General features: G+C 31.1%; 1 pseudogene; it reads right to left on the minus strand.

Moving 5' to 3' along the window:
- Positions 1-860: 860 nt before the first annotated feature.
- On the minus strand, positions 861-2,257 carry LOC149541148 (UDP-glucose 6-dehydrogenase 4-like; annotated as a pseudogene).
- Between the last annotated feature and the right edge of the window lie 8,873 nt (positions 2,258-11,130).

The raw sequence follows: 11,130 nt of genomic DNA on the forward strand, positions 1-11,130 counted from the left end.
ACTAGTTTTTTTGATAGTTCACATGCTTTCTCTATTATTCTGCAGTTGGAAATAGTACTAAAGAAATCTAGAATGAGGAGAATTCTATTAGTTTTGAACCACTTTTCTATTGGAGAAGTTCATAATTTTTTTTGAAATAGATGTTGAAGAGATACCGAAGGCCAAATAGGGATCCCAACTATGAGGTCTTTGTAAGCTTGCTCTTTTCATCATCATCAATAGATGTATGGCCCATCTTGTTAAGTTTCCTCTACTCTAATACAAACATCTTTAAGGGGGCCATTCTCAAACTTCTTATGAGATAAACTTAGAATAGCACATGTGCTTAATTTAGCCTCTTTTAGTTGTCTAAGAAAACTACAAATAAGGTTTTAGCCTTTGAAAGATAGCTATAACCATACCCATGTTTGTTACCCCCATCCCCATGAAACATTGATTTTAATCTTTTTTAGAAAGTCTTCTTTGTCCATTATTAGATCAAATGTATGGCCATCGAAAAACCAAAGTTGTAAATATAATCAACAATTTTTCTTCATGATAATAGTGTGATATAAAAAGTATTAAATGAGTGCTAATAGTAATAAAATACCTTATCAGTTGATAATACCCCTCTTCTAACTCTAAAAGGATGTTTATCACATCAGGTTCTAACTTGATGGTTGAATCAACCTGCATACATGAAAAGTATAGATTTATATTAGAACAAATAAACAATCATTTAATTCCTATTTTATAATGAATAATTGCTTAGAATCGCTATTTTTTTTAAAGTCAAAAATAGAAATTCATTGATCATTCTACTCCATAATTAGAAGTAGCAGTCACAATATAGATATGAATAGAGAAATAAAATGAATCTTCTATGCCATTGGGGTGAGATCTTTCAACCATGGATCTAGAGACTTACCAATGGAATAAACAATGAAATCAATCTGCTTGAGTTTCTGTATGTCCACATAGTTGGGCCCATCAAAAATAAAAGAAAGTTTATGCATACTATCATAGATCATAGATCTTCTAGTAGTTTAGAATTTTAAATTCATCCCTCCTCATTAGAATGCACACTCCATGAGAATCCCTTATAGCTTCATAGGCATCCCAAATAACTTGAACTTGTTTCATAATTGAAGGGCTCATTAAATGATCCCAAATAAATTTATCCATGCAAAGGGCTCTTTGAATTCACTCCTTTGTTACTTGTGGGTCATAAATGCTAATTTTTTTTGGTCTTCAATAAGACTCCTACATACATTAATTGTTGGATTATCAACTATGCCCCTATTGAATGTAAACCCAAGAATGGAAACCTTCTTCTCCACAAGTGTATTAAACATAGAGGAAATTACTCTATTCAAAAATCATCTTTTTTGATAATAATTTATCTTCATAAACTATTTCCATTAGTTTTCTACCTCAATTAGCCCATTACATTCATAGATGTAAACCAAGTTCAAAATGTCCTTCAGATTTGAACCACCAAAGCCAACACTGGCATTCAAAAAATCTAGCCCAATTCTTGAATCCCTCCTGATGGCATTAGCACCTTTGTAACATCTCCCCTAACTACTTCACATAGAGTAGAAATTGCATTCACTAATGAAATCCTTTGAGCCAAAAGTGCATTTTCAGTAATTTTGGAGATTTTTACAAACCACAAATTTGTATTGATGATCTATTTCTAAGGAACCCAATTTGCATACACTGCTCTCAAAGCTTCAATTGCCTTCTACCCTTGAGGAATCGTTCTAGCTCCAATGAGCAAAAGTTCTAGATTGAAAAGATCCTGAACAACACTCCCTTTTGCAAAAAACTCTGGATTTGAAAGAAACTAAAATTTTAATTCCTTCTTGTTATGCATGAGATTCTTTTCAATTATTAATGCTGTTTTCATAGGTACAATGACCTTTTCCACCACAATTTTTTCTTGTAGCACTTTCCCAATAGCTCAGATTTATGGCTTTTCTAGCCCCAAAACCTCCAACTTATATTGGGATATTGATTGAAATGAGTACACAATGTCTGCTTCAATGATATGCTTTTCTAAATCAATACTAAAAACGAGTTTTTTTTCCCTACAATTTCTTACAAACTCATGAAGCCCAACCTCATAAATAGGAAATTGGTCACTATTTTAGGTAAAAATTCTAGCTATTGAAATATCTAAGACTTCTACATCAATATGAGGGCATTTTAGTACAATGATAGCCATTGTTGGCCCCCCTACATATCCAGCTCCAAGTTAGTAGATTTTCACCATCTTTAACTCCTCTGTCATTGCAAAATAAAATAAATTTCTCTTCTACTTCATAATATGGAGTTTAGAATAATAATTAATCTCTAAAACTAAATCATGTTTTAATTACCATTTAGCAAAAAATTCCTAAGTTATTCGTGTCATGTAACAACAAACATTTCTATTGTGAATATTCCTTGGAACTTGAAAGAGTCTTGCAAGATAACTCTCTTGATTATAGAGAAACATATAAATGAATTTAGCTTCTCTGTTCTAAAAAAATTGTGAAAATATAAATTAAGTTATATTTACATTAGTAAGAGATCCTCTAGATTTTGATTTTTCTACATCTTAGCTGCCTTTAGCCTCAAGGATATAGGTGCTCATGTTTTGAGGTTCTAAACTAATATAAATTTCCACCACTTTGTTTACTCTAAAAATTAGGAAACTCCATAAGCTATCAAATCTTAACACCCTGATATGCCATTTATAAACTATAAATGTCAAATTTGTCTTAAATGTTTATTGATTTTGAACATATCATTCCATGAGTTCCCACAAATAATCTTCCACTTTTTCAAAGGAGCACTGAAACATTGATCTCAAATTAGTCTAAGAAGAGGGACTCAAAATTTAATGATAAAATATTCATTATACATATATCCAAATTGTGTTACAATATATATGCATAAATATTGAATATTGAATATTGTTTGAAGGATTTTGATGCCACCTAGACAAGCCCAGTCCCCAATATTCTTAAAAAAGGGTAGAAGGGCAGCACAAATATGTATTCAATTTGATGATTTTACAAGTATGCCTATTTAGATTCATAAAATAAAACATGATGGGAAATTAACAAAAAATAAGACACTGGTAGCTTCAAGTCTTAGAGACAATACCTAAGGAGAAGAGAGTGCTTGTTGTTGAGGTTTAGGAGGTGATCTTAGTGGCCCTTGTACCATTCAATGTTGTGAATAAATAAGTGTTACATTCATTCTATTTTGTGTGTCTATACCAATTTGTCCCATTAATCTAATTAATTGCATCCCTTGCAAGAGATGCCTTGAAGAAACCAACCATGGAAACTGAGAGCTCTAAATTTGTGGTTGTTTTCACTTATCTATAAGATACAGTTTACAAAATTAACATTATCATTATGTGAATTCCATTGCACATCTTTCAATCATAATGCTTATATATCTCATTGCTCATTTAAGAAATGTATTATTCTACAATATAAGTGGTAGGTGTACCCTCTATTTCCATATAATGACTTAATCTACACCCATCTAAATTAAACAGTGATATAACATGAAGGAAATGACATGCCCCATGCCAAAAAAATATCCAATGCTAAAAAAAGTGACTTTAAAAAAAAAGAAAAGAAATTCCTCAAATCCCTCCTCAATAGTTATTGAGCACTAATATTTTCTTGGATTAAAAACTAATAAAAAATTTCTTTACTTTAATATATACAACATTATTCTTTCAATGTTGTGAAAAAAGATAGATATCAAAGAATGGTATACTTGATGTTGTGACATGCCACATACATTAGTTTTTTTGACCTCATCAAATGGGTAGGGTTGTAGTAAGGGGTGTGAAAAAATAGTTTCTTCACTTTGTACAATGTCTTAATTTAACTTCATAATCCCAATCTGGATAAATGCTAAGTTAGGGTCTTCAAATTTATCCTAAGTACATCTCAAACATGCCCTGGGAAAAGTCATAGGAGGTTACTAAGGTTACCTAAAAAACTAATATCTTTAATAAATTTAATTATTAATAAATGTTTACACAAAAACTATGAAGTATACAATAAAACTTATTGCTATCCAAAAATCCTCCAATGATTTCTTTAAATTCTAAGTCCAACCATCACTTAAACAAACACAAACAAACTTTTATTTTTCATTGCTGATTTTCATTGCACCAAAAGGAAAAATGTGACTTCTTTGCATCATATATTAGTTATATTGAAAGCCAAAACCATTTTTAGTACAAGATTTGAATATACTACCTAAGACTTTCAAGAAGACCTATTTTCACCCTTCTTGCAGTAGAATTGATCAATAATATTATAGCACTTGCCATTACACAATCTCCATGTTATGTTATATTGTAGAAATTTTGTAACATTTCATAAGTTTCAAGAGGTTATAAATCCCATGAAAATTCCACTATTTTTATTCTTGTGTTGCATTTCATCTATCCTCAACATTTTTAATGTAAAATTAAAGAAATAATGATAATATATACATGCCATGTTTTATTCTTGGTCCATTCGTTGTTGATTTCAACTTTTCTCCCATTTATTTACCTATTCCAATAGTGTTATAATTTATGTCAATTTTTTTGGATAAGGATGTATCAATTCCATTAGTGTCTTTTCGGTGCCTCAATTGTAATGGCCATGATCTCCACACTTTCATAGCAGTTAACAAATTTTGATTAGAACTTACTATTGGTTACCTCAATGTTGTTTTTGTAGTTAATGAATAAAAAATCTTCACCCAATAAAACCTAACAATAGCCTATAGCTATTCAATATTTCCACATTGATTACAATGGAGGACCAATTTGTAATATAGTGTAAAACAAGGACTGCATTTCCTAGAAGTTCTAAATAATTTTGTGTATCTTCTAGGCTTGATATTGAAAGTATTTTTTTATATTACATGGACCATAGAAATACTTGAGTATAATATTTAAGGTGTTGTAACTAAATTTTTTGAGAATCATTGATAATTTTTTGGGCTATGATATTGCTACCAGGATTTAATTGTATAGTTTTTAAGTAAAACTCATTGACTCATATTTCATGAGAATAAATGGAAAACTTAGAATTTATTGGATTTACATGATTCTCATAGAGATGAAGTACCTTGATTTCTAGGGGGGTCACCCATCCTAGTACTACTCCATCTTCAACATGCTTAACTATAAAGTTTTTTCCAATGTTAAACCCACTCTGCTTGCAATCTCATTTTGAAAACCTTCACCAATTGTTGCACCTTATAAACCATTCATTAGAAAGCCTTGTAAGCTCATTAATTTATAAGTAGGAGATATTTTTTCATGGCAAGTCAAATTGTGATATTGCTATCAAGATTTAAATATGTAGTTTTTTAACACTTAGCATTGATTGGATCGAAATGATGCTCACAGAAGTGAACCCATCTCCAATGAGTGTAAAATGCTCCATTTATTCTTAGAGATGGGTTCATGTGAACCACTACTCATGAAACCTCGGTCAATGAGTTTGACTCAACAACTACATAGTTAAATCATGATAGCAATATTGCAATTTGACTTGTTGTGGAAAAACTTTTCCTAGTTATCAATTTTTTGAACCTTAATGTTTATGTTATTGGAAAATTAGATAGGCACTCAAACTATTTGACAACCTATCTCTAAGAAATGTGGTCACATGGACTATAATGATGGAAGGATATACACAATAGATTTTATGGCAGGATAAGTACATAATAGATTTGCATAAACTTTCAAGAAAAAATAATTATTGGTAAACCTACTTAAATCTTTCGCATTAAGTCCACATTTCTTTGGCTTTTGAAATTGTAGGTATTCCACAACCTTTTCTAGTATCCTCCCTCTTTGTTGCTAATTGGAAAATTTGGAATGAAAATATAGATTTCTATTAGGAAAGATAGTTTTTGTTAGAAATGATTTTGTAGACACATATGGAAAATATGGAATAATAGTAGGTTAACTGGTTGACATAATGCCTCATGGAATTCCATGAAAAGATATACATAAGATGGATTAATTACAAAGGATCTCTGAAACATTAAAGAAAATGCAATTGGCAAGTGCAACCTTTGAACCAATGCCAAATTAGGAGCTTTTGAAGAAGGTATGAAAATCCATCAAAGCATAGTGAAAGGAGGATCTTGTTATATATTATAAATAAAGGATAGAATTTTGTCAAAAGTTATTGCTATCTCTAACCAAGTAGACATGTATCCAAAATGTGGAAGCATGGAAAAGGTATGTGTAACTACTCTAGTAATTATGAAATCATAGAGATCTGTATGACATAATGCTTTAAAGGTTTCATGGAAGACACAAAAATTACTATTTAACTATCAATATAAAAAGACAACTAGATAGTCATATATAAACACTAAAATCTCAAGCATACAAAGTTTGAACTCTTTAGGCATGCCTTAGAAATCAATTTTGCAACTCATTTTCAAGAGATAAAACTCTTCCAATCCCACTTTAAAAAGTGATAAATATCTATGAATCAAAAATTACCATGTATATTAGAATCTTCATTTATAACCATGAATTAACTTTTAAAAATACTATGAAATGAATAAATGGATACACAGATGGCACACATGTATCTTTCTTTCCAAACAAGGATAGACTCCAAATGTTGCAAAATCATTAGAAAGTGTTCCTAACCATAAGAATAATCTTGTATATACCTCTGCACACAATTTTCTAATGTAAGAAAAAATAGAAATACCAAGTAGAGCATAAATTTAGGGAATGAGAAATACCACAAATTAAAACAACAAAAACTATGAAATGAATAAATGGGCACATAGACAGATATGTATCTAAAAGTATGCTTGGCCATAAGAAATAGAAATACCAAATAGATATCAAGCACAACAAAATCAGAAGTTAAATACTAAGAAGATAAGAGAAAACACCTAAATATATATTAGTGAAAATATAGAACATAAGAAAATAAGAACTCCTAAAACCATTTAATTCACATGTCTCCTCATCACTAATTAAAGAATCTTACTATATAAAGTCATTGTATCTAATTATATGATTAGTTGTAGCACTTTGGAAAGTCTGATAAGATTCATTATTTGACATTTTCAACCTAATCCAAATATGCTAAAAATGACAAACATTCTAATAATGGTACATCTCGAAGTATCTTATGTCAATTACTTGAAGGCACTATGCAATTGGACTAATTTAACCTTTAATGTTGTGCATTATTTCTTGGTTAGTTCCAATTTTTGCTTGACCATTTGTTGTTTCTTTCTAAGATACAACAACATTATAGTGTAGGAAAAATAATATCACCTATTTTCAAGTAGAATCCCAAATTGGCTTCACAGCACAATGATGTGAGTATGCATTGGCTTCAAAATAGACATCACAGCTAACTTGACCACAACCTAAACATGCACAATTATTGTATATATGTTACGTTGTGCTCTATTATGAAGCAACCATATGATTGTAGTCATGGGGGAATCACTCCTAAGTACATACTTATAGGTTTCCCAAGTCTATCTTGTAATGGTGAAACATCCTCCTAGCCTCCAAAATCCTATCAACATCCTCCCAGCCAATAATGATTGAAAATTTGGAGACACCCACAAAAGAATAACAAAGAGGAAAGAATTTAATCAGCATTTCCATGGGCAAAAATGGTGGCATGGTCTTGATTCTCTAAGGAAAATCACATCACTAGTATTTGTGAAGAGTATTAATAAATATTCCTTGAATTGCCTACCATCTAAATTTAATGGAGCAAGATTAGGGCATACCCAAGATTAGCTTGTAATTTGCCAGCCTATATTTTTGTACTACAGCCTGGTTGATGCTAGATTTTTTTTGTAATGGCCAATAGCATTCTATGTCAAATTTTTTACACACATGACCAAATGCTTATCTAAACTCATGCCCTACTATGGAATAGAAATATCATTTAAGAGAGGACTCATGTTAGTAGGGAATACAGACAAAGAATATGTAGGGTAGAAAGTAGTTGGTCATATTGTGGGTTTTATATTTAATGAATGGTGTCCCCTTTTGAGCCTTAAGTGAGATGGTCTCATGGGGATATCATTCACAATCAAGATGATATTGTGGTACATATTTAATGAGTATGTTCCTATGAGAAATCACCCTTAAATTTTCACAAATCAAAATGATGTTGTGGAATATATATAATGAGTATGTTCTAATGAGATATAACCCTTGAAATCTATTATCAATGATATGGGTAGTTATAGAGGATGTGTTAAAATTTGAGTGTTGCAAACTTTTTGGGGTTTAAATTCATATTTAAACATGGTCTATCATTGGAGATAATGCTAACAAAGAATAACCAATGGGTGTTGGAGATTATTTTTCATAAGTTTGTATGTTTGTAATGGTGAAACAAAATGACAAAAGATTTGTGTGGCCTTAGAGTTTTAATGGTGTAAGATCAAGATAATAATGGTGAATAGTTGATTGGATTTGGGTGTAGGGGTCTTTATTATTGTGTCTTCAATAAATATTTGTAAGCATACCATTAATGGAGAGTTTATGTTGTAGAAAACTTGTTAGGTGTTCAATGTTTCTAGTTTTTAGGTAGATATGTTGAGGATTAGAAAAGGTTTACATATTTTTAGGTGAAATATATGAAACTTGTATTGAAATGCTATAGTTAATGGATATTATGCAAAGAAAAATGAATTAGATCTTTCATAGTGCTAATTTTTTGGTATAATATAGATATGGAATCAATGCCATAATTGTAGATCTAGTTGATTATGAGTAATAAGTAGACTTGGGTGTATTATAGATTTTGGGAAAATATATATGCTTTTTAGCACTATCATCATTGGAGATAACTCCATTGTAGAGGAATAAGGAAAAATTCTATGTGAAGTTTGAAATATGAGTTTTGAAGAGGATTTAGGACTTTTGTCTTGCTAATTTTTAGTAACTTTGATTGCATGGAAAAACTATTGCATAGGGTTAGACATAATTCATTATTAAAATTTCTACAAAGAGCCAATAGTTTTTGGTCATTAGATCTCTGACAATGTTAATTTGCAATGTACCTAAGCCAAAGTAGCACCATTTTTACCAATTTCATAAGTATCCTCTTGCTCAGGTAACTTTTGAATACCTATAAAGTTTCTATGCACAAAAAGGTGTCATCCTCAATGTGCCCACATCAGCAATACCTAGTTTTGATGGTAGAAAACATAAGTGTCTCAGACAATCTTTTCTTTGAGTCTATCTACACCCATAGTTGAAATTTCCAAATGGATTCTTGCATGGTTTCCCCCATGCATATCATCCATGTGGTGAGTTTTATAGCCTATGCTCATAGATTTAGGTGAGAGGGCATTATAGCATAATAAAAGAATGTCTTTCACCAAAACTATTTCATATCTATTTTTTGTTGTTGTTGTTTTCCTTTATCATGTGTTGGATAGATTGACTGAGCTACTTTCTAGCTGATTTAATTTCTTGTAGCCATGGATACTTTGTAGATGATGGCTAAAAACACTTACATTCTATAAGTAAGGAGCATTGTATATCTCTAAGAGCTATGCACCGTGTTCATCTTCTTGTCTTCTTGGTCATGATGGGCTATCAGATGAGGCATATAGTTTTAAAATGAATTAATCATTTGAACTACATGTAATATTGAGCCTAATATTGCCTCTTGTCTCCATAAATTATGATAAGATAGATAAAGAAATATAGGCATATTATAGAAGAATAAGAACATTGCTAGATTTTAGTCAATAAGAAACCACAACAAATCTGAGTAGAGAGACATGCTAAATCTACAAATGTCAAAGGTTCCACATACAATAACTTAATAATTGCTTCTTGTCTACATAAATTATGATAAGATAGTTTAAGAAATATAGGGGTATAATAAAAGAACAAGAATGTTGTTAGATTATTCACACACATCCTTTTGTCATTTTATGGTCTGTGATTACTAGCACATATGTTTAAGCACAAACCCATTGTTTAGATATATAATAGTGTTAAAGAAAACAAGGATCTTAAAGGAAATTGGCTTAATTTGTAATCAAATCATCAAAAAAGTAGTTACTTCAACCAAAGTATTAGAAACCATGTATCTTGAACTCTCCAAGTCAAAAAAAATTCAAAAGTTGCATTTCCTCTCTTTGGATGCCATGCCACCTAGGCCTTAGAGACTTTTAGTTGCTAATTGTAACAAGCTTTGTAATAATATGATATGCATCAAACTCAAACCGGCTAGTAAAACCTAGCCTACCTTTTTACTACTCTTTCTTGAGGCCAAAACCTACCCTACCTCTACTTTAGTAGGAACTAAGCTACCTTGTGGCCCTTTTTTTGTAGAAAATAGTAATCACTTTCATTAAAGATTTCTATCTGATTAAGAGCATTAGAGATTTGGGTGTTATATTTCTACAAAAGGGAAGGTATTTAAGTAGTTTCACCATTGGAGAAAATTCTAAATAAGGGTAAGAGGACATTATACTAAATTGTTTTAGGTGTTTTTGGCATAAGAATGGGTAAGATGCATTTAAACCTCTGTCACATTTGTGTCCTTCGTGGGTTTCTAGCAAAAATATGAGAAATGGAAACACAATGAGGAATCATCCTCATGGATGTTGGCGATATCACTTAGCTTGAAATTTGCAAATGAGAGAGCTAATTTCTATCAAATAAGTGGAGGGGATGATGAAAATGGAAGCCAACATAGATTATCAAGGAGTATAGATGCATTATTTGTTCTATCACAACTCAAGGAGTATGGGCTAGATTGGTTTAGGTATGATGATTCTTACAAAGGGGAAAATGAACTCTTGATAGATGATGAGAGAAAGGAGTCATATCAGCTTGAAATGAAGGGTAATTACCACATTGATACTAAGGATCTCAAGCTTGATAATGAGGAAAACATGGAACTTTGTAGATAGGATGATAAAAATGATTCCATTGGGCCATGGGTATAGGATCTTGCTTCCATGAAACTTGAATTTCATGAAATTAAAGATCATCACGAGATTGAAAATGAGGGTGTCAAATTTGAGGACAATAAAATTGTGTTTGATGTTGAAGAGGAGAACTAGAGCTTGTCAATGGATGAGAGGAGAAGTAGGAGA

This window comes from Cupressus sempervirens, chromosome 9 (assembly GCF_028749045.1).
Source record: "Cupressus sempervirens isolate cs-2001-9-10 chromosome 9, ASM2874904v1, whole genome shotgun sequence".
In the NCBI taxonomy this organism is placed as follows: domain Eukaryota; kingdom Viridiplantae; phylum Streptophyta; class Pinopsida; order Cupressales; family Cupressaceae; genus Cupressus; species Cupressus sempervirens.